Below are 25,479 nucleotides of genomic sequence, written 5' to 3' on the forward strand. Positions count from 1 at the left end.
GTCGTTTAAGACACGTTTGATTAAAGTGCAGCCTGATTAAAATGACAGCAAGTTATGTTTTTTAATTGAATAAGGAAAAAGAGCACCGTATTGACTTTGATAAAAAAATTTTTTTAATGGCTCTGGCAATTTGTTAGGCTAATAAAATGTTTGGAGGTAATATTAGGCTTCAAAATGTATTTCATTTTTCTTTTGAGAGAGCTATGGCTATGGATCCATGACACTTTGCTAGCATTTAAGATATTACATCTTTCCTTTAGCTTTTAAGAAACTATTTCCGTTTACCTAGAAAGAACATCCTCATTTCTAGCCATTATTAAAAGAAACGTGGAAAAAGAGTATTCACATTTTCATATTTTATAATTGCTGTGCACATCTCTGCCAGTATTCCAGTTTTTAGTAACTCCAAGGTATTTAATATTGATTCATGCAGTGGCATGAAATAACTTAATGGAAATAGGATTCTTCGAGCCAGTTATAACATGACTTGGCAACATTTGCAGCTTTTTAAAGAGTGCCACTTTGAAGTGCTCTTAAGAGAATCAGTATGTAGCATTTTAAATGTTTCATCATTCTTAAAATAACAATGAAAAGTTTATTTCTAATAAACACATGTTTTTCTTGTTGATATAACTCTAAGTTAAAAGTCATCTATAACTCTCAAAATGTGATTCTTGGAATTTATCTTGTTTTCCATTTAATAAAGTGTTCAGTAATGTAGCCAAGTGAGTCATAGCATTTTGAATGTTTGTTCAGTCTAATTCATAATGGAAGAATGAAACTCATGCTCATCCAGTGTGAATTACTTTTGTTTTTATACTTCTATATAATGATGGAAGAAGGGTCACCTTTATATGGGGCAGAAAGTGTTATTCTCTCAGTAGCTGGCTTAATTTGTTGCAGTGTGTTGAATTTTAGGGGAACTTCACAAGGAATGGAATTCACCTTCAAATGAAATAATTTGGTTTAACCCAATATTGAATTGAATGTTGTATGAGAATTACATTTATTCTTAGAAGTCCATTTACGGTTTTGATTTAGTATCCTCCAAAATAAAGAGACTTATTAAAATATTGAATGTACCTAATTTGGTAACCTTAGGTCAGTAAAAAGAATGGAGAGGTAAACCATATCCATAAATAAATGAACCATCAAAACTATCCTGAAATCCCTAACTCTTAAGTCTAACTTGCTCTATTGTCAATGAGGTAGTTCAGTAAAGTTTTTAATAAAAGAGGAAATGCTTCTATTTATTTTGTAAAGTTAACGAGTTTTTAAGTTTAATCTTTTACTTGAAGAAATTCTAGTGATAACTAGAAGAACATAATCCTTTAATTTGAAAAGTCATGTGTCAAACTGCATTGAGGAAGGTAGGTAATTATCAGTCCACTCATCTTCCAGTAAATAAAAAAGTAGCATATTACAATGTACTTTGGGTATTGAGCAGTTAGTGCTACTTAAATGAATAGTTTTGTGGTCTTAAGTTTAGAGGATCTAACATTTAAACTTTTTTAATGTTAAGATAGTTATAGTGATATATCTTTGTATTGTTGTTGCACTTTTCACTTTGTTATATGATCATATATTTTGACAGCTTTTTGATCTTTGTTTTTATAAACAAAGATACTGTCAAAATGAAAAATACTAGATTGAGGACCGGGCATGGTGGTTTACGCCTGTAATCCCAGCACTTTGGGAGGCCAAGGTGGGCAGATCACGACGTCAAAAGATCGAGACCATCCTGGCCAACATGGTGAAACCCCATCTCTACTAAAAGTACAAAAATTAGCTGGGCGTGATACCGTGTGCCTGTAGTCCCAGTTAGTCAGGAGGCTGAGGCAGGAGAATCACTTGAACCTGGGAGGCGGAGGTGGTGGTGAGCCAAGGTCGCGCCACTGCACTCCAGCCTGAGCAACAAGAGCAAAACTCTGTCTCACAAAAAAAGACAAAAAAAAAAGAAAAAAGAAAAATACTAGATTGAACTATATGAGCCTCATTTTTATAGTCAAAATTGTTAAGTAATAGCAACTTTATATGGTTTAGCCAATAAAATGTATTTGTTCTATCTGTGGACCACTAGTTACATTATGCCTTGGTTAATCAGTTTTCTTGTGTTACATATTTTTGATTGTCAAAGGCAGTTTTTAACTTGATTATCTTAAATATCCTAAGCAGAGATCAAGTAGTTAATTCGTGATGGCAAACCTTTATGCAGTGGTTTTCAAACTGCTTCATATGGACTCTTAAGATTCTGTGGAGTTTTAAAATGCTTGAGTTGCATTAAATTTTTAAGTATATTTTAACTTATTTTAAAATTGTAATTTAAAAATATAGGTACCCCCAAATATGTACACATAATTTTAATAACTGGAGTCTAACACCATTATCTTTCATTACAAAATTATTCTTGTGCAGGTCTTGAATTACAATTTGTTCTGCTATCTTTGTACAGATATTTGCATTTTTTTTTGTTACTGTGTCATGTATGAGAAAGATTGTCATTGATTGTGAAGGCACTGGCTTTTTAAAAAGAATTCCTTCCATATTTACTTAAGTTAAATGTTTACTTGTGAGAACACAAATTTATTGTTATCAGTAGTTGTTACTTTATTACTAAAATACTTGAAAGTTGCTTGGTATATTTATATGCTTTATAGTTCAGGTTCAATAGAAGATTTAATTTGTAAAAAGTGTTCTGCTGCTTCCCCCAACTCCCCACCCTAAATAAATACAAAACATAACACTAATGTAGTGATACTGGAAGTCACAGATGCGGTTGCAGTTAGGTCTTTAACAGATCTTTTGATTTCGAAGCAGAGTTTTCTCTGTAAAATGTTGATAATTTTTACTTGCCTTACAGATTGCTGTATAGTTGGAGAGAGATGTGTGCTAATGAACTTTGTAAACCGTGTAAGAAAGAAAAGGACAAGTCTATATATTTTTCCATTTTCCCAGACTATGTTAGTTCTTTCTGTGTTATGGGAATATATTTCAATACATACTGAGTAATTTGGTTAATACTCACTTTTCTGTCCTGTTTAATTATTGCCTGTAAATGAGAGGTAAAGATTATGCTTTTAGTCAGAATGACTTTTTTTTTTTTTACTAATTTTTGATTTCCATATTTCTATCTGTATTCCCCGCCCCTTTCCCACCTCTGCACTTAAATAGCAAGGCATTGACTTTTGATTCTCAAATAATTAAATTGCCTCCTTGACACTTCAGCAGATAAGGGGAATTGCATTTAGTTTGAAAAGACTAAGAGTTAAGGAAAATTGTGCTTAATAAAAGGGGGTGGGTAAATCTAGGGTAAAGCAAAAATTTTTAATTATTTTAGTTTAGGAGAAGAGATGGAAGTAAAAGTCTTTTAACCTTTTCTCCCCATCTCTTCAGCCTTTTCATTTTCTTCCTTTGAAAGATTTGGATTATAATAACTTGTGTATATTGACCTTCACAGTTTTTAGGGTGCTTTCACATTATTTCAGTTGATTCTCACAAACTAAGAAGATTTAAGTGGCCTGGTCTCAGTCATACAACTAATAACAAAGAAATCCATTTAATTCTTAATACTGCCTTTGTAATAAGCTGTTTCTAATTGTCCTCTGCAATATTGAGGCTTCAGCATCTGTGGAATGCCCAAAGATACCAGAGATTCTCCAGGTAATATTGGTTGGAAACATTAAAGTTAGCCACACTTTAAATACTATTGTAGATTAACTGAAGGAGTAGGAGAAGAGTAAGCTGGCTACTTTTATCTCTCTAACAGTTGTTTGGCTAATTCCTTAATAAGATAAAGCAGCAGTTCTCAAAGTATGGTCCTTGGATCCCTGTGGGTCCAAAACCCTTTCAGAATGCCTGAGAGGTCAAAACTGTGTTCATAATTATACAAAGACTTTATTTGCCTTCTTCACTGAGAGCAAAAGCAGTGGGGGTAAAACTATGCTAGCCCCTTAGTATTAATCAGGTTAGTAGCACCAAACATTTATCACTGTATTCTTTACCACTGCACATTCAACAATGGGGAAAAAATTTCAATATCACTAATGTCCTTGAAGAAGCAGTGAAAATTTAAATTTTGTTAAAGCTTGACCTTTTTGTGTCCATCTTTTTAATACCCCGTATGACAAAATGGAAAGTGTGTAAAGTGCATCCATTGCATAGCAAACTGGTTGGCTCAAGGAGAAAACTTGTGCAATTGCTTTAGTTGCAAGCTGAACTAGCCACTTTTTTCATGTAACCCCATTTTTACTTGAAATAACACCTGTCAAACTTTGGTTACTCAGACCTGGGTATTTGATAAACATTATCTTATAAATGAGTAATATGACCCTGAAAACTCAAGGAAACTAATTGACACTATTTGCTGCCAGTGATAAAATTCAAGCTTTCAGGGAAAAATTAGAATTTTTGAAAATATGTATCTGTCACCAGTAGCCTTAAAGCTTCCTGGTTCTTAAAGGCTGTCCCCTTGAGATCAAGTATGATATTAGTGGATGTAATTTTTTGATAATGTATAATAAAATTTGTCAGTATTTGAAAGATTTACATAACTCATTGAGCCAATATTTTTCAAATGACCAACAGAGAAAGACATTATTAATTGGGGTCTTTCCTTCCTTTTCAGCCAAGAGCAGCCAATTACAGCATAATGGACAAAGTAATCTTTGGATCTGACCATTCTTTTTATCACTGACAATGATTATTGTCAGTTGTTTTCCTCTAGTTTTCAGGATCATTTTGCTTATTTTTGAGGAAATGTTTATCAAAATCATATATGGGTGAAATCCATTTAAACCGCAAAATGTACAAGTGGATTTTAATCTGATATAAACAGTTGAGGTCATGGATATGATTTCAGATACCACATTGCAATTAAGAAGCTATACTTGTTGAGTTTTAGTGTGGTATCAAAGAAAAATATTCACACTTATCTTCTTTTTCCAACTATATAGCTATGTCAGGTTCGATTTTTCACACATAGTTCAATCAAAACACATCACAACAGATTGGGGGAAATTCAGCTGTCTTGTATTAAATAGACATTAAAGAGATTTGCAAAATGTAAATGTCACTCTTCTCACTTTTTATGTTTTGGAAAATACAATTGTTCCTAAAAATATGTGATTTATATTAATATGTAATAGATTTTATTACTATTTTAAATGAATTAAACATTTCAAAGTTTTCTCGGGTTTAATTTCTAATACAATAAATATGGGCAGTTATAATCCACACATAAACAAAGTCTCTTTGGGGTCCTCAATAATTTTTAAGAGTGTGAAGGGGTTCCAGGACCAAGACATTTACGAACTACTGAGCCAGAGTTACTACTGATGCCAGTATATGGTGTAATTCTATGGGGAAAATAAAAAGCTTAATACCACTGACAGAAAATATTGATAAAGTCAACTCAGCTACCTCTGTTTGGTGTGTGTATCATTTGCAAATGCTGCCTACCACCTTTTCAGTGACATCCTAGAAGCTTCTCTACTACCATAGTAACTGGCTAACTAGAAATGATCTTTCCCTAATTTTCATGAGCATCTTTTTTCTGATATAAACCAGGGAGGGAAAAAAACAAAGTTCTTTCACTTTGAAGGAATATTCTCCTTTAGTACTGTGCAACAGCTGAAGAAAGGTCAAATCCAAAAATTATGTCCATTATACCTAATTGATTGGTTCTTGGCTGCAATGGAAAGAAAGACCCTGAGTAGCAAGGTTAGCCTGTTTGGCTTGAAAGCTGAGAAGTGTGGGAGAAGCAGCAGCAGAAGGAACAAGAAAAGAGAGAGAAGAGACAGAACTATTAATGCAGGGTACTGTTAACAAGCATTGTTAAGATTAAGACAAAGGAAAACAAACCACTGCTGTAAACAGGAGATAGGATAGCTCTGAATGTGGGAGTTCCTAAATCACAAAGGTATAGTGGACTTTCTATTATGTATGTGTGGTGGATTTGCGGGGGTGGGGTGGGGGGGTTGTGGTACACTATACACAAAAGCTATGACAGCCAGCAACTACCTGCATTCAGTGTGGTCTTGAAGGCATAAGCCTAAGGGTCTATTTACTCTGTCTGATTAGATCCGCTGAGACCTATAAGTGACTAGCTGTATCTAACTTGTCCCTTAGACATCACTGTGACAGCAGTAGAGATGGTGGGGAGGAAGTGGAATTCACTATATAAAGTAAATACACTACCAAGTCAAAACGTTTAGTCATGTGTCCCCATAACAGTTTCCTTAAACCTGTGTGATTTAAACAATTTAAAATATATATCCTATACAATCTAAACCTGTAGTTACCATATAGAATTCCTATTTGTCTTTCAAAAATCTGAAGAAAGACTGTTCTTCAAAAGTCCGATGACATTTCCAAAAAGCCTTTTCTAATCTTCCAACTCTTCCTTCCCCTTCTATCCTCTAGACTGCCATGATATTCAATTGCACTGCATTTATTGCACTTAGCATACTGAATTATAATTAACAATTACATAAACCTTTCTCCTACTAGGTTGCCTCTTATTTGGGATCTAGTTAATGGAGAGTTTATTGTTAGCAAAATACGATTTTGATTTAAAGGCATTTATTTTAAAAATATCAGTAGTATATTTATATTAGATACAATACAATATAGCCAGTAATATGAAAACTTTTCTCATTTTCCAAAATATGTCTGTTCTTCTATGGCTTTATTTTGTTCTCTTTATAAGAAACACTTTCAGAAGTGCAATAGCAAAGATTATTTGAGAAAATAATCTTTTAGTGCATTGGTACCTGGACTTCTTTGTTTCTTTGTTTTTGCTTTCAAACATTTCATTATCCTTGTGGCCATGAAAATGTTTCAATTAAATATCATCACTTTTGAAGGAAATTCTAATAGGGAGCAAGAATGTCCCACCAAGAGACAGGGTCAAGACACCAGCCTTAGCTGCTGGTCCTTCTCAGAAATGTAAAGTGGCCATTGCTTTTAAATTGACACATGCTCCACTTCTTGGAATCTGTTAGTGTTTTATAAGGGATGGCTGTTTTTGAGTAGTTAAGGGTATACCTTCAAACTTCCAAGATTCTAGGTGAGCCTAGGGTTCCAATTTGACTCTAGAATTCTGGCTTAGCCTTTCAGTCTTCCACTTCTGCACAAGCCCTTTACTTTGAAAGTCTCCCAAACCAGCTGTGAACCCCTTGGCCAGCAGGCACTCCCTTGGTAAATGTGAAATAGAATTGTTCATAGGCCCAGACTACCCCATAACTAGCCTTTACTTTTTAGATCCACGCAGAAGTGAGTCATTTATTGGTCTATGGGCCAGTATGTTGACTGCCCCTTGAGGGACACATGAATATTATGAGATATTTTATTCCTATTTAGGCTGGTTGAAATATCTTGCATTATGCTGCCCAAAACTTCTAATAAGGTATGACAGGCATTTAACCTTATGTTTTACAAAGAATGTATTGAAAATATTACATGTGAATAAATATGACCAAAAATTAAAATGGCTGATTTAGGGCCGTATTATTTCTTGCACCACCAGAGACTTCTTAACAAGTATAAAATATGTATTTTAGTAAGACTTATTTTCTTTTTATTCTCTGCTAATTAATAGCTACTTGTAGTGGAAGGATATGTTTTTCTTTCTAGATACATATTTTATCTTTACATCTTCCTATACTGAAAAGATGGAACTAGTCAGTTGAAGAAATTAAATTTGTCTTTTCAGTTATCAATATATATGCCGAATATTAGAAAGATCACATTTACCTCATGGGTAACTAAAGCTGGGTTTTGTAGAAGATCATTGTAATTATCTGAGACTGACTCTTACTTCCCTTTTTTTTTTTTTTTTTTTGGAGTCTCTGTCACCCAGGCTGGAGTGCAGTGGCGCCATCTTGGCTCACTGAAACCTCCGCCTCCCAGGTTCAAGCGATTCTCCTGCCTCAGCCTCCTAAGTAGCTGGGATTACAGGCACCCACCACCATGCCCGGCTAACTTTTTGTATTTTTTGTAGGGACGGGGTTTCACCATGTTGGGCACGCTGGCTTCGAAGTCCTGACCTCAAGTGATCTGCCTGCCTTGGCCTCCCAAAGTGCTAGGATTAAAGGCACGACCCACCCGGCCCGGCCGTGACTGTTACTTTCAAAACACATTTTATAATATCTATAATGACAATAGCTTCTACTGAATACTACTTATGTGCTAAGCATTTAAATTCTACATATGTTATCACATTCAAGCATCACAATTAACCTGCGATGAATTATTACTCACAGTTTATGGATAAAAAAACTAGGGCTCACAGGGCATTCTTAACTTTTTAAAGGTTATAGTACCAGTAAGTGACAGACTTAGGATTTGCAACCAGGTTGAACTCCAAAGCCTGGCTCATTATGCAGGTATAAACACTGCCTTGTCTTATATTTCATGTTTTTCTTTGTGTGAAAGTCTATTATAAAATGTAAAACTAATGAAACTTAATAGGATGTGATTATTCAAGAGTTTATAGGAGTGATTTCAAATTCATATGTATTGTATCTTATTTTTACATTAGAAATGCAAAAAATCATTTTACAAGATTAAATCTATTGAGAAGCACATTAAAGTTCTTATTGAATAGTTTTAACCTATATAGTTATCTTTTTTATCTGTGTAAATCCTAATTGTGTGACCATTCTTTCTTAACCTCAGAATTTTTTTTCCTAACTTAGCAGCATACTTTGCCCTCCTCCTGCCAACCAGTCATTTTAATTAGTTCAATAACATTGAATCATTTAATACTGCTCTAGTGTCTGTGACAAAAGATATTATCTGGAAACATTTTAAGTATGTGTCTCGCGAATTGGACCTCTAAGAAATATTCTCACTTTTTGGTCAATTTTTTTCAGTAAAACTATTATTTATGAAGATAAATAATAACATGAATGCTCATTTCCACCACTCATTTGGCTTTCATTATATGTTGAGACAAAAATTTTGATTAAAGGAAGCAAAGAAACCCTTGGACTGTTGTCATTCCCCTGCCTACATCCCCTATAGTCTACAGAATCTACATCTCTAGAAGAGTTTCCAGTCTTACAAAGGGTTTGTGCTGGGGAGAGGGATTTATGGCGAGATGTGGTTCTGCTATTTAAGTTAGAACTCTGATTCTGAGAGTTTTCCATAGAAACACAGTAAGATATGTGGTTAAGTTCCAGAGTACTGTTAATATTACAGGTATGTTCAGGCATTTGTTAATTAGCCTAGAAACCTAACCACTGGGTATAACATTGTTTCCAGAGGAACATATATCCTGAAATTCAAGTAACTGCTTCACTAGAAACTGTCTTTCCTAACTTGTTTACTCAACATTAAAAAGGTAATGATTTTGGCAAAAAAAAAATTTTTTCAATATGTTTACTCCAAGGATGTGCTTGTCACTTGTGCAGTGTCTGATAGGAAAACTATGTTAATGAAGTTCCATCCAATATTTAGGTAGGAGTTGAAGAAAGAGATAAAGTTGGGTAATAATAAGCAGGGTGTTGGGACAACTGATGGCCAATATCAAGCTGGCTTATCCTTGTTCACTTTGTATTGACCCAGGTTTGGGCCCAGCATGGTGAATTTTAAGTGGGGTGGCATGTTTGTTATTATTTATTTTTGTCTTTAAGGCAACACAAATGAAAAATCATATTTTACCTACCCAGAAAGTTCCTCTTTGATATAAAATTAGACATTTAATATGTATATCTTAATTTTTTGGTGTAAATTAGTAAAGTAAAATAAGTCAGTCCAGCAAATGTGCTCCAGTAAATAAAAACTTAAAACTACAAAATAAATGGCATTTAAGCTAAAGTAAGATACCTTAGCACTAAATTCCATGTAATGTTCAAATTATTTTATCAAAACTGTTTTGTAGGTTACTTGAAATTAGTGAATTCTCAGTTGGGGTGTGGAATACCTATTTGTGTTGTAGTTTTATTGTTTTAATAGAGTATGACCTATATAATTAATTGTGTAGCTATTAAAAATAACTAAAGCTCTAGTTTCTAATAGTCTTTAGGCAAAGTGCATTATTGAACACTCAAAATTTGCATAAACTAGTAAGTATTCTTTTGATTAGACAAGAAACCTATTTAGTATTTGGTGCTCTTAAAAATGAGGGTAAATATGGCCGGATGCGGTGGCTGACGCCTGTAATCCCAGCACTTTGGGAGGCCGAGGCGGGCGGATCACGAGAACGGAGAACGAGACCATCCTGGCTAACACGGTGAACCCCATCTCTACTAAACAAAATGCAAAAAATTAGCGGGCTTGGTGGCGGGCGCCTGTAGTCCCAGCTGCTCGGGAGGCCGAGTCAGGAGAATGGCGTGAACCCGGGAGGCGGAACTTGCAGTGAGCTGAGATTGCGCCATTGCACTCCAGCCTGGGCGACAGAGCGAGACTCTGTCTCAAAAAAAAAAAAAGAGGGTAAATATATGTTTAGGTAGATGGGAATGTAGAAACAGTTTTTTTTGTAAAATTATACAGATTGCTATTTTATGCTTATCAGAATTCTATGTCAAATGCTATTACCTTTTACTGGCCTTCAGATTCTTAGGCAAGAAATGTTAAGGCTATTAACATTTATAAATCACTGAATACTATATGAATATCTTTAATTAATTTATTTAGGAAACATTAAGTGCTCTCACCTGTTAGGCACTGAACAAACTTAGAATGAGAACATCAGAGTTTTCACGTGCGTAGCATGATGACTTGCAACATATGCCTGGGTCTCATAGAGATCTTCAAGGTTATGCCTCCCAGTTGGCACTACAGTCAAGAGCAGGATTTGGCAAACTTTCTGTAAAGGGCTGGGTAATAATATTTTGGGCTTACAGGCCATACACATAAGCACAGTAGTTCTTCTATAGTAAGTAATTGTAAAGCTTTGAACTAATTGTCTTATTGTTATAAAATCCTAATTCTCTACCTACCTTCCCCAACCAACATTAGCATAGTGGTGCTCAAGAAATGTGTCATGTAATAAATGAACCTACACTTACTCCAGAGGGGACAAAGGTGGTACCTGATGCAGGAATATGTGAGTGTTGGTGTTAGAGAGTGTTGTGAGAGGAAGATTATTCAGCAGAAACAAACCCTCTGATGAGCAGAAGTGGTGGATGTCAGTAAATAAAAAATGGAAAATCAAGTCATTCAGAATACTTTTTATAGGGATAAGCTTTTAAAATTGCACACTGAGCATTTAATCAATGTAATTAATATGGCACCATTATCTAGGTTGCACATTTGTGAAAGCATCAGTATATGATGCGTTCCATGGTTGGGATCTGATGATACCTAGATCAAGCCATGACATAACTAGTGCAGTGTGCAAGATTCAAGCCCTATTCAGTCAGAATTCTTCCTTTGAAATGAGGATTGACAATGAAGCTTTTTTTTTTTTTTTTAAGACGGAGTCTGGCTCTTGTCGCCCAGGCTGGAGTGCAGCAACGCCATCTCAGCTCACTGCAACCTCCACCTCCCGGGTTCAAGCAATTCTCCTGCCTCAGCCTCCCAAGTAGCTGGGATTACAGGTGCCCACCACCATGCCCGGCTACTTTTTGTATTTTTAGTAGAGACGGGGGTTTCACCATGTTGGCCAGGCTGGTCTTGAACTCCTGACCTCAAGTGATCCACCCACCTTGGCCTCCCAAAGTGCTGGGATTACTGGCATGAGCCACAGTGGCTGACAGTTAAGCAGTTTAATAATGTATGCTTCAAATTAGATTTGACAGGGAGTCACCTGACTAACCCTTGTTACGGTTGTGCCGTTTTATGATTACATATGGGAGAATTAAATGCACAAAATGCATACATTGATATGGGTGACCTTTCTTATCTTACTGTCTTTTATCTTGTGAAGTAATCACTAAACACATGTAGTTTTAAAAAACAAATTCACATGATGTATAAGCATATAGTAGTGGAAAATGTTTTACTTTTTTTTTTGTTTTTTTTGAGACAGCATCTTGCTCTGTTGTCCAGGCTGGAGTGCAGTGGCATGATCATGGCTCACTGCAACCCCCTCCTCCAGGGTTCAAGCAATTCTCCTGCCTCAGCCTCCTGAGTAGCTGGGAGTACAGGCACGCACCACCACACCCAGCTAGTTTTTGTATTTTTAGTAGAGAGAGGGTTTCACCATATTGATCAGGCTGGTCTCGAACTCCTGACCTTTTAATCCACCTGCCTCAGCCTCCCAAAGTGCTGGGATTACAGGTGTGAGCCACTGTGCCTGGCCGGTATTTTACTCTTAATCGATGTTAAACTTTTAAACTACAAGACATCTGTGTGGTTTTTTTTTTTTATCTTGCCTCCTTTACTAATTATTGCTAATATCTATGTGATTTTATCTTACTTCCTTTACTAATTATTAGATTTTTATTAGAGCTGTTGTGGAGAACATATTTGTCACAATGGAAAATGGAATGAATTGATAATAAGTACCTCAATGATAACTCCATTTGTAGTTAGATATAGATTATTTATAGAAACAATTGGATTTTTAAAAACACTGAATAAGAAATTACCTAGGATGTTGCCATCAATGTGCTGAAGCATTTCATTTTTCATTTTAGAGTGCTACTAAAATTTGAACTCATTGTGACAGTGTATATTTAGTAAATTTTGCATTTAATAAACTACTGTGTTATCATTCATAAAAAGTGCCGTGATGTCACAAAAATGAAGTAACATGTCCTCTAGCAGTCCTAACCTGTCCATTGCCTTTTCAGTGATAGGTATACGTTACCTGACTGTCAAAGAGGAGTCCATTGTTACTATAAAAGGCCATTTCTTTTTATTCTACCTTTATAGTCATCTTAACACATTTTATTGTTTATGGATCATCAACTATTTGACAGAAGGTGTAGAGCACTTAGAAACTAAAATGCAGTGTGCTGTCTATTGTATATCAATCAATTTAAGATAAAGGATTTCTGAAATGAAGACATAAATCAGTGGAAAAGCTAGATTGGATTCACAGAAACGATACATACCTTTTCTAGAGCATATGTGACACATAATTGGTTTACAGTTATTTCTAGGAAAAATTCACATTCACATACTAAGTTCCTCTTCATTATTTTATGATAGATATTTGTTTGTCAAGGCCGGTTGAATTCATAGGGGACACAGACTGTTTACTACATGTCAGGTATTTATTTTCCTGAATGTCATTGTAATTCAGCAGTTCACCAAACTAGATAACAATTTTTAGGAATTAACTCGGTCTTCATTGAATTACTATCCTTCCCAAATTGCCATGATTGACTGTTCCTACTTCCCCTCCCCCAGACCGAAGCTATTGTTTTATTTAAAATGTTTCATTTTGAGAAAGGTTGAAATATTAACCAGCAAAGAATAACAATTCCCTAGGTGAATCAGTTTGTTTAATGTCTAGGACGATGGTTCTGCAGTGTGGTTCTAGAACCAGCAGCATCAGTATCAACTGGGAGTTTGTTAGATTACTACCCCACCCCCCACCCCTAGACCTGCTGAATCTTTTGAAATTCTGGGGATGGGACCCAACCATCTGTAGTGTAACAAGCCTTCCAGGTGGTTCTAATACTCTAAGAATTTAGTCCCACCAGTCTAGTATTATTAACCAAATGCTTCCACAAATGAAAATTGTTTACATCCACTTCAGTTTCAACATGCATTATCAGTTGTTTGAGATAGATATCGGCAGCGCCAGTGCTAGAATCAGGAAGATTCCTTTTGCGTATTTTAAAAAATGCAGATTTGAGACCTTCAGATATAATATGCTCTCACTGTAAGAAAAATATGTCTTATTTTATTGTTGCTACATTCTGAAATTTAGCTTGGGGAAAAAGGAATTGGGTTTCGAAAGCTTTTTTACAACTGAAATCAAGTGAAAATATCTCTTGGACGTGCTTGCTTAATAAAAATAAGCGTTTTGGCACTAACATTGGTAGACTCTGGTAGGTCTTTCCATCTTAGATTATTTTTATTTCAAGGAAGATTGATATTTTAAGCTTTCATAAAGAAAAGAACTTTTTTTAATCAAAGAAGAGATGATAACATTTGTCCTGATGACAGATTTGGGATTGATATGTTGTTTTTTAAAAATTCTTTTGAATCTCTTGGAGAATATTAAATACATATATATATGTATAAATTATGGATGTTCTCTTTCACCTATAGTAGCTTACTCTTCAATTAAAAATGGAGTGTCAGAAAGTCTCCATTTGGAGACAGGAGGCCTACAAATTAAGACAAAAGAAATCCATGGCATGCATATTATATATGGACCATAGGTAAATAGAAGATTGCTCTTTGAAAAGCAAAGATTGTTTCAGTTAGTTGCAGTTCTGTCTAGGACAGTAACTATAAGTAATTTTATTTTGTTCTTTGGTTGCGTCTAATTTTGAGGTAATGGGTGTTTTCCTCATATTACCTCTAAGTTAGTACTACAATTTAACCTGTATTGATGTTACTTATATGAATAGCGGGCTGTATTAAATTACCCCACTTTAACTCCAAAGTTCCTTACGCATGGGCTGCCCCAGAAGCATATGTAATTACTTAATTCTAAACCATGGTAGGTGATGCTTTTCTTTTTTTTTTTTGAGACGGAGTCTCGCTCTGTCACCCAGGCTGGAGTGCAGTGGCGCAATCTCGGCTCACTGCAAGCTCCGCCTCCCGGGTTCACGCCATTCTCAGCCTCTCCGAGTAGCTGGGACTACAGGCGCCGGCCACCACGCCCGGCTAATTTTTTGTATTTTTAGTAGAGACGGAGTTTCACCGTGGTCTCGATCTCCTGACCTCGTGATCCGCCCGCCTCGGCCTCCCAAAGTGCTGGGATTACAAGCGTGAACCACTGCGCCCGGCCAGGTGATGCTTTTCTAGTGACCATTTTTCTATCCTTCTGTGAGGAAAGGGCTAATATAGTACCTTAAATAGAACTGTCTCCATGGCAATGGACAGTCAGCTTTTGACTTTGAATCTCATGAAAAAAGAAAATTTAAAAAGCATTTTCATGGTCTAAAATAGCAATATGGCAAAAGTAAGGTATGAGAATATTTCCTGTCAGTTATTGCATGACTGGTTAACGTAGCAGAACTTTATCTTTTTTTCTTTTTTGTTTTTTACATAGGACTTTTTATTTGAGTATTTTGAAATGTTACCGAATTCCTTCTCTGAATTAATGAATGATAATTATTATCTTCAGATTGATTCAGATTGAACTTGAGAAGCTTAGATATAGGATTGGGTCCGTGCCTGAGAAAAAAAGAGTTGCCTAGCTCTGGCTGTAATTTTACTCTCATAAAGAATAAAAATACTGACTAAATTATGGGTCATTCATAATTACATTTAAACAGAGCTGTCTCATGGAACACTGGAAGCAATAATAAGATTAAAATAAAAGCTTAACAAATTATGCCAGTTTTTTTTTTCAGCCAAATCCTACGATTTGGGGTCTACAGATCACTTATCCTATTTAAAAGACTCCACTGGCAGCCTGCCTCCCTTGTTCCCTTTTTGCATCCACACTTACTTAAAGGCAGAGCCCTTTGATTCTAGCTGCTTGTTCACCTAGCTTTCGGTAAAGGTCAGTGACAGTGCTGTATGTTAGAAGCTAGAGAATAAGACCACATTGTCATCGGTAATCTTACTTTGTCTTTTTCCTTTCTATAGTTGTTTGCCCCTTGACTAAATCTTATCTCAGTATAGGGGTCATTTTCAATTGAATCAGCTCTCATCTTTAAAATATCATCAGTAAATGCTTAATACTCTGAGGTTACTGTTAATAAGGGAATTGGTTAAACAAATTATGTGACATAAATACAGTGGAATACTGGGCAACTGATCTATGTATAGAAGTGGACAGACATCCATAATATGTTATTGATTGGAAAAGACCAAGTTTTTTTTAATATTTTTTAGGAATATGAAGATTTTTCTTTTCATTTAAAAAAAGATAAATACAGAAGGAAGGAATCCAAAATTAACAGTATTAGTTTCTGGGTGGTGGGGTTACAGGAGATTATTTTTACCATCTACTTCTCGTCATTGTCCTTTGTTTTTAACAATAAACACATATTTTATAAAAATTTAAAAAGCTATTATTGTTTTGAAATAATAGAGAAGAACAGATAATTTAAGTGATGGATAGTACAGAGAGCAGATTCAAATGAGATGGCAAACTAAAGATGCATTGAGATAAAGACAAATGTTCACAGGTTTAATAGATATCCAAAGTAGCTATGGGTAAATCACCAAGGGAATAATGATGTGTGTGTAGGAGGCTAATGAGGACTCAGATGCATAGACATAGATAAATACAATCTGGAAATGAATGAAGGTACTGTGCCTATCTATAGCATATTTCTTTATGTTGTCATATCAATCATTCTCTTTAGGAACCTGATGTGCTTATTAATATTTCATCAGAATATTAGTTCTTTTCCTTAATTATGAATTCAAGAGATAACTGCAACTGTGTTGTTCTACTTTTATACCATATGGTAGATAATAAAACTTACTGTATAAATTTCAGGAACTTAAATATATAATCTGAGCACTGTATGTTAATCTAGAGATATTATCTATTAGGAACTGAAACAGAAAAAGATAGCTACTTTATAAAATAATGTAATTTTAGGATTATTTAATTAATATGTATACTAGGATTTTGGAAGACTTAAAAAAGGTGTATAGGGTCTGTCCTAGGTTTTAGAGAGCTTACTGTGTGGTTAGAGAGAAAGATGTTTTCTAAATAACTATAAAGATAGCTAAAAATGGAAAACTATACCTTTTGACTTTTTGTAGAGGTTAATAGATGATTATGTATCTTCACTTGTGAAAGCATGGATAATGTTTCAATTAATTTAATACATTACTGTATGGAAAAGAAGGGTAGTTAAATATTAAATACTTGTTCTTATGTTTAAGGCTTAGGTATGTGATTTCATTGGACTATTTTTAATGATTTTTAAAAATATATATTTTAATTCTCAAAAATGCAAAATGTGTTATAGATAACATTATAGAGTATCTATAACCAGTTATTTTATAAATGGGTGTTTTGTACTTAAGTGGCTTTACTTTCCAATTTTATTTTCCATTTCTAATAGGATGGGTCATTTGTTGAACAAAATATCGAATTAAGGACCTACTTTGAGCCAGTTGATAGTTTTCTAAACCCAGCCTATTCTGTAAATCTTTTCTTTAGCTTGTAAGGCAATTTCTAAACATGTTGTCTAGTTGTGTTATACTTAGGAACTCAGTATTGCATAATTCTAATAACAGCAGTTACTTTTTTTTTTTTGAGATGGAGTTTTGCTCTGTCACCCAAGCTGGAGTGCAGTGGCATGATCTCAGCTCACTGCAACCTCCGCCTCCCGGGTTCAAGCGATTCTCCTGCCTCAGCCTCCTGAGTAGCTGGGACTACAGGCGTGCACCACCATGCCCAGCCAATTTTTGTTTTTTTTTTTTTCCAGTAGAGATGGGGTTTCACCATATTGGCCAGGCTGGTCTCAAACTCCTGACCTCGTGACCCACCCGCCTTGGCCTCCCAAAGTGCTGGGATTACAGGCATGAGCCTTTTATAGTTGTATAGACAATGTCACACTCTTAAGAGTTTTACAGATATTTATTCATATAATATTCTCACTGCCTATTTTAATAGCCTTCTATTCACCCACTGCTGTGGGAGGGACTGCCACTCTTGGGTCATGGGGGTGGCTGAACATACAATACCCAACACTGGACAGATGAGATCAACAGTGGTTTATTAGTCACATATACTCACAGTCCAGGGGAAAAGGACACTGCACACCATGCAGTGCACTTGGAAGTTGTATTCTGGAACAGAATGAACAACCAGGGGCAGTGAGAGACAGGCTTTCTAGAATGAAGAGGGTGAGATGCCCCAAGTTTCTACATGAAGCTATGATTGGCTTGTTTACATAATTGCATGAACTGGCAGTGAATTGAAACCTGCCACCTAGGAATAAGTGGGAATTACACCTGGTTCATTTGAGAAGGTGAGCTGTTTGACCAGGGGACCTTATGCCCATGAGCAAGGTGGGGAGGGGAGGGGAACTTGCAATTAACATTTAAGGCCCTCCCAATTTTACCAGATGTCAAGGGATCATATAATATTGGACCTCAATTTTAGGCCTTATACCATACTTACCCTATGAGGGAGGTATGTGCTATTATCCTCATTTCATAGATGAGATTATTAGGTACACAAGGTAACTTGTTTAAAACTATTAACAACCATTCCCCCGACTGTTTTCTTTTATGTTTGCTTTCCTTCAACCCAGATATTATAGAAATTCTTGATGTCCAGAAATAAAAGGAAAGCATATAGAAATGTGATGTTTTACCCCATTTTAACTCAGAAATGAACTACCTTTACATTTTTATTATTAATTGCCAAAGTTTTTAATCCAAGTCCCCTGATGATTCTATTTCCATTTATTTGTCCACAAACTCTGATACAGGTAAATACATTTGCATGTCTTGATTGAGAGCTGATTGACATAGTCTTTATAGAGAGAGGTAAGAGATTTGGTTTCCTCTTTAAGAGCTCTTAAAAGCAGAATGAATATTAAGATAATTTGGATTTTGCTACTGTTTGGAGGGAATGGTCTACTGATCATCATTTCTAAAGACCAGTGTTTCTGTGAGTAATTTTAACTATCTATGTTTCTTAAAAATGTATAAAAACCTTTTGGTCAATAGAAATTTTGCTGGTTTACTTGATTACAACTTTAGAATTTGCAAACTTGGTTTGTCATTATTGTTTTAACACATACTTTTCTATGCACCAGGAAGTAATTAATGATTATCTGGGATATTTATTGTTCTTTTCCACTATAATTGTGTCAGAGCATCTTATCATTTCTCTTGATAAAACTGGGTATCTTTTTCTCTGAATTTTTCACATAATGCAAGCGTAATTGTAAACTAGCTGCTTTTGTTTTTTCCTTTTTTTTAGTCTGGCCAAACCTTTGATATAAAGAAGAAGAATGTTTATAGAGTATTATTTATAATGAACTCTATGTCCTAATTAAAAGCAGATTTACCAAGTTTGGGTTTTTCTCATTCCCTTTATCTTGCCTGTGAACTTTGTCAAATTAACTTTTTAAAAATACAGACTGTTTATTAAAGAGTCTTGAATCTAGTATATTGGAATAATAAGTTTCTTTAGTCTTCCTTTCTGTTTTAATAAGAGCTATGCTTAAGTGATGTAGTGGTAGAACGCAAAATGCTCACAGTTCTGCTATAACACTTAATGCAAATTTGTTTTAATTGATGTATTAGGGAATGACTTGAGCATATTGTGTATTAGGATACATACTTCAAACATCTACCCTCCACCTTAGTTCACCAGTGTGTTATGAGCTCCATCCATTCATATCTGGTGTTACATTGTTCCGTCTTATTTCAGATCATCCTTCTGCTGCTGCTTCATAACTTACAGGCTGTAGGCCTTACAGTAACCACTTCATAAGCAATTTTCTTTTTCAAGGTAGAGTGCCATATACATATATGTTTTAATTATACTTTAAGTTCTGGGACACATTTGCAAGAAGAACGTGCAGGTTTGTTACATAGGTATACATGTGCCATGGTGGTTTGGTGCACCCATCAACCTGTCATCTACATTAGGTATTTCTCCTAATGCTATCCCTCCCCTAACCCCCTACCCCGCAACAGGCTCCGGTGTATGATGTTCCCCTCCCTGTGTCCATGTGTTCTCATTGTTCAACTCCCACTTAGGAGCAAGAACATGTGGTGTTTGGTTTTCTGTTTCTGTGTTAGTTTGCTGAGAATGATGGTTTCCGGCTTCATCCATGTCCCTGCAAAGGGCGTGAACTCATCCTTCTTTTTTTTTTTTTTTTTTTTTGAGATGGAGTTTCGCTCTTGTTGCCCAGGTTGGAGTGCAATGGCGTGATCTTGGCTCACTGCAACCTTCACCTCCTGGGGTCAAGCGATTCTTCTGCCTCAGCCTCCTGAGTAGCTGAGACTACAGGTGCACACCACCACACCTGGCTGATTTTTGTATTTTTAGTAGAGATGGGGTTTCACCATGTTAGCCAGGGTGGTCTCAAACTTCTAACCTCAGGAGATCCACCCGCCTCGGCCTCCCAAAGTGCTGGGATTACAGGTGTGAGCCAGCATGCCTGGCCAAACATCCTTTTCTATGGCTGCATAGTATTCCATGGTATATATGTGCCACATTTTATTTATCCAGTCTATCATTGATAGGCATTTGGGTTGGTTCCAAGTCTTTGCTATTGTGAATAGTGCTGCAATAAACATACATGTGCATGTGTCTTTAGAGTAGAATGATTTATAATCCTTTGGGTGTATATCCAGTAATGGGATTGCTGGGTCAAATGGTATTTCTGGTTCTAGATCCTTGAGGAATTGCCACACTGTCTTCCACAATAGTTGAACTAATTTACACTCCCACCAACAGTGTAAAAGCATTCCTATTTTCTCCACATCCTTTCCAGCATCTGTTGTTTCCTGACTTTTTAATGATCGCCATTCTAACTGGGGTTAGGTGGTATCTCATTGTGTTTTTGATTTGCATTTCTGTAATGACCAGTGATGATGAGCCTTTTTTTAGTATGTTTGTTGACCACATAAATGTCTTCTTTTGAGAAGTGTCTGTTCATATCCTTTGCTCACTTTTTGATGAGGTTGTTTTTTTCTTGTACATTTGTTTAAGTTCCTTGTAGATTCTGGATATTAGCCCTTTGTCAGATGGATAGATTGTAAAAATTTTCTCCCATTCTGTAGATTGCCTGTTCACTCTGATGATCGTTTCTTTTGCTGTGCAGAAGCTCTTTAGTTTAATTAGATCCCATTTGTCTATTTTGGCTTTTGTTGCCATTGCTTTTGGTGTTTTAGTCATGAAGTCTTTGCCCGTGCCTATGTCCTGAATGGTATTGCCTACCTTTTCTTCCAGGGTTTTTATGGTTTTAGGTCTTATGTTTAAGTCCTTAATCTACCTTGAATTAATTTTTGTATAAGGTATAAGGAAGGGGTCCAGTTTCAGTTTTCTGCATATGGCTAGCCAGTTTTCCCAATGCCATTTATTAAATAGGGAATCCTTTCCTCATTGCTTGTTTTTGTCAGATTTGTCAAAGATTAGGTGATTGTAGATGTGTGGCGTTATTTCTGAGGCCTCTGTTCTGTTCCATTGGTCTATATATCTGTTTTAGTACCAGTGCCATGCTGTTTTGGTTACTGTAGCCTTGTTGTATAGTTTGAAGCCAGGTAGCGTGATGCCACCAGCTTTGCTCTTTTTGCTTAGGATTGTCTTGGCTATATGGGCTTTTTTTGGTTCCATATGAAATTTAAAGTAGTTTTTTTCAATTCTGTGAAGAAAGTCAGTGGTAGCCATTTAAGTGAGGAATTACTACCTACCAGCCAACCCATATGCTCTGTGTTATAAACACATTTGGCACACTGATGATCATGCAGCACTTCTTTTAGAAGAAAAAAATGTATTTTTTGGAGATTACATTCTTGGGAAGGAACAGCTGTATTTGAAGCCCTGTCATGATTATATGAACTCTCTACAAAACAGTTATGTAAAGTTAAACCTCACTAATATATACAGGCCCAGTAATACTTCATGCTGGAGCTAAAATTATTTAATATATTTTTAAAATAAAAATATGTGAGGACAAGTCCATATGTTATTTTGTGAGGACTTTCAAAAGTTATTCATACTACTAGATTATAAAGGTTATTAATCATATAAAGATTATTTAAAAGACTGCTCTCACCATTTACATAAAATGCCTTAACATAATACCTTGATTCATTTTTTTAAAAAAACTAAGGAAAGAAGAAAATCATTGAATCCCATAAATCCTGACAATAAATAGATTATTATTATTATTTTTTTTTTAGAGTATGGTATGCTTTGTTCACTGGATCATTTATGAAGAACATAAATTGGCTGGGCGTGTTGGCTCATGCCTGTAATCCCAGCACTTTGGGAGGCCCAGGCAGGCGGATCACTTGAACTCTTGAGTTTGAGACCAGCCTGGGCAACATAATGAAACCCAGTCTCTACAAACAAAACAAAACATATAGTATAGAACATGGAAGAGAATTTTAGACATATTTAAAATTACAGTTCTTCTGCTATTAAATTATGTAAATTATATGATATTATATGATACATATCTACAATAGACCTTTTTCTAATCTTGGTTTTAAAACATTTTACCAAAAATCCAGAACGTATCAGTTTATTAATAGGTTAAGTAAAATTATTTTTAAAATAAGAAAACATTTTTTAAACTAGCAAAATAATGGGAAAGTAATTTTAAAGCATTTAGCTTATTTTCTTTATGAAAACTTTCTACCAGTATTTAGAATCTTTCACAGCATTCTGTATAACCATAGAATGTTAATGCAAAAAGGCCTCATGGAATGTCTCTCATTTTTTAAATGTGAAAATTAATTCCTTGAAAGATGAACAAAGCACTGATCCTTTCAGTGCTAAGAAGGGAAAATAACTCAGGTTTTAGTACCTTTTTCATTTTATCACCTTACCTTTAGCATTCAGTTATATATTACTTTGTTTATTACTCTTTGGGTGTCTATATCTAATTTTACCAAGTAGTTTGTAAACCCCTTTAGGCAGTTTTTATACTTTCTGTTCTTAAAAGAGCTATTACATGAGCTGCTTAACAATGAATTTAGTTGGTACATACTGATTGGTTGGTTGATTTCTTTGATTTGAAAGTGTTTTAAACTTAGAATGCCTAGTGCAGGCCTCTGGTGTTTACTGATGGCCTTTCAGTGCTTAAAAAGTAGTTATGTTGGCGGGGCGTGGTGGCTCATGCCTGTAATCCCAACACTTTGGGAGGCTGAGGCGGGTGGATTACAAGGTCAGGAGTTCGAGACTAGCCTGGCCAAGATGGTGAAACCCCGTCTCTACTAGAAATACAAAAAAAAGCCTCTGTAGTCCCAGCTACTCGGGAGGCTGAGGCAGAAGAAACGCTTGAACCCGGGAGGTGGAGGTTACAGTGAGCAGAGATCGTGCCACTGTACTTCAGCCTGGGCAACAGAGCAAGATTCTGTCTAAAAAAAAAATAGTAATGTTTAGGTGATATGAATGACTGTCTATTTTGAGTTAACTGAAAAACTACTGATTTAGTACACTAACACTGAAACCTTAAGTACAGGCTAAGGATAACAAATCCTGTTATCCTTAGTTAAGTTACTTTAAAAAGAGGCTGGGCGCGGTGGCTCACGCCTGTAATCCCAGCACTTTGGGAGGCCGAGGCGGGTGGATCATGAAGTCAGGAGATCGAGACCATCCTGGCTAACTCAGTGAAACCCCGTCTCTACTAAAAATACAAAAAATTAGCCGGGCGAGGTGGCAGGCGCCTGTAGTCCCAGCTACTCGGGAGGCTGAGGCAGGAGAATGGCCTGAACCCGGGAGGCGGAGCTTACAGTGAGCCGAGATCGCACCACTGCACTCCAGCCTGGGCGACAGAGCCAGACTCCATCTCAAAAAAAAGAAAGATAAAGAACAGAAAAGGGCCTGAATAGCATCTGTATGCAAACTAATCTGGAAAATGGGAGGAGATATCAGGAGAATGACAAATTAAAGGAAGTCTTTGTGATTATTAGAAGATAATTACTTTCACAGATCTCAATTATAGCATAATTATAGCTTTTTCTTTCTATCAAAAACTGCACTCTGAGAATTTTCTTGCCAAAACAGGAATTGAGAAACTTTGGATGTTGTGAAGTAACTCTATTAAATTATAAGAGTGTGTGTGTGTGTGTGTGTGTGTGTGTGTGTATTTTAGTACTGGCATAAATCCGGGATGCCAAAAAAACATTTTAAGGTGGTTATTGTTCAAAAATAGTTTCTAATATCATTAAATGTATAATAAGCTGAGTAATATATAGAAATAGTATGTTATCAAGCAACATTTATTGGGCACCTGATTTGAATTAGTCATTAAGATAGAACACTTCTTTTATAATTAAATTAGTGAAAGAGAAGATAAACACTTTTATATAAAAGGTATATAAAAGAGGTTTATCTTCTCTTTCACAAAATGATACCAGGCATCATATAAATGGGAATCTGGAAGACGGGAAAACTCACTGTGGGTTTGAATGAGTCAAAATATACAGAATTTAGGAACTGTGTTGAGGCTTATGTGAAGTAAAGTGTTCATATAAGGGAACACTTGGAAAACAAAAGTTGAAAAGTTAGGTTGGGGCCAGAACGTTGGAGATCTTGCCTTTCTTCCTCTGCTGTCCTTCCCCCAACTCCACCCCCTCAATAAGCTAAGGATAAAATGATAGGCTAAACTGAGGTAGTAGTAGTAGAAATGGAAAGCAAATTAGAGTCACTGAGAAGTTTGTGAACAGGTGGTGAGATAACCTAGTATAAAGTTGTTATTAAATATTAGAGTGTAATGTATAATAAAAGTTTGGGTCTTTAAATGCAAATTAAAATAATGAAACACTTGATTCTTGACAGTGCTTTCATCTCCTTGAAACCCATATCCTTCCACATTACTGTCTTATAAGCATAATCCCTGGATTGCTAGTATCAACCTAAATCTAAGCTGCCTTATTGTGTGGATTTCTTTTATATCAGTTGGTGTCACCATTATTCATCCATCCAGTCATCCAATTCAGAATTCTATGAGGAATCCTAGACTTCTCTCACTATTTTACCCTGATATTCCATTAGTCACTCAATTCTATTTAGTCTCCTAACTAGCTGTCAATATAATTCCTTTTCTTTAATCTATACTGCTTAATTAACCCAAATCTTCTCTTTCCTACATAATATAGTAGCTTACTAATAGCTCATGTTTCCCCCAGCCTCCCCCACCCCACTCGACTTTCTAATGGATGTCAGAAATATTTTCTTAAAAGACAAATATAATTATTTTACTATTGCCCATTGTTTATATAATATCAAAGCTCTTTACTCTGACATTCATGATGTGACTCTTGCCTATGTCTCTAGCCTTATTCCCTGAGAAAGTTTCAGGAATCATGTAGAACAACATAGTTCCCTCGATGTGTCATGTCTTTGTATTTTATATTTCTTTTTCCTGGTGTTGTTGTATACACATAGACTTAACTATCCTTTTCTAGGTATCCCGACAAATTTCTACTCCTTCCCAAGATTAATCTCATCTGGAAGGCTGTTTTAGTCCATACTCTTGCAGGCAGAGGGAGGCTTTCCTGTTTTGGTTACTCCCATTATAGCTCCTAACATACATTGTAATTGTGCATCCATACTTATTTACCTGGCATTTCCTTGAAGTCAGCCCTTGTGCTTCATTTATCTTTGTATTTTCAAGTACTTAGTTCAAGACTTTCCAGAAAATGAGCTTGTCTTAGTCCATGCAGGCTGCTATAACAAAAACCAAAGATTGGGTGGCAGAAACAATGAATATTTATTTCTCACGGTTCCGTAAGCTG

General features: G+C 35.7%; 1 protein-coding gene across 1 annotated transcript in view; it reads left to right on the top strand.

Moving 5' to 3' along the window:
• SESN3 (sestrin 3) overlaps nucleotides 1–25,479 on the top strand; it is a 67,078-nt gene that overhangs the window by 2,056 nt on the left and 39,543 nt on the right. The gene's annotated exons all lie outside the window — the stretch shown is intronic.

Source organism: Nomascus leucogenys, chromosome 15 (genome assembly GCF_006542625.1).
Source record: "Nomascus leucogenys isolate Asia chromosome 15, Asia_NLE_v1, whole genome shotgun sequence".
NCBI classification, from domain to species: Eukaryota; Metazoa; Chordata; class Mammalia; order Primates; family Hylobatidae; genus Nomascus; species Nomascus leucogenys.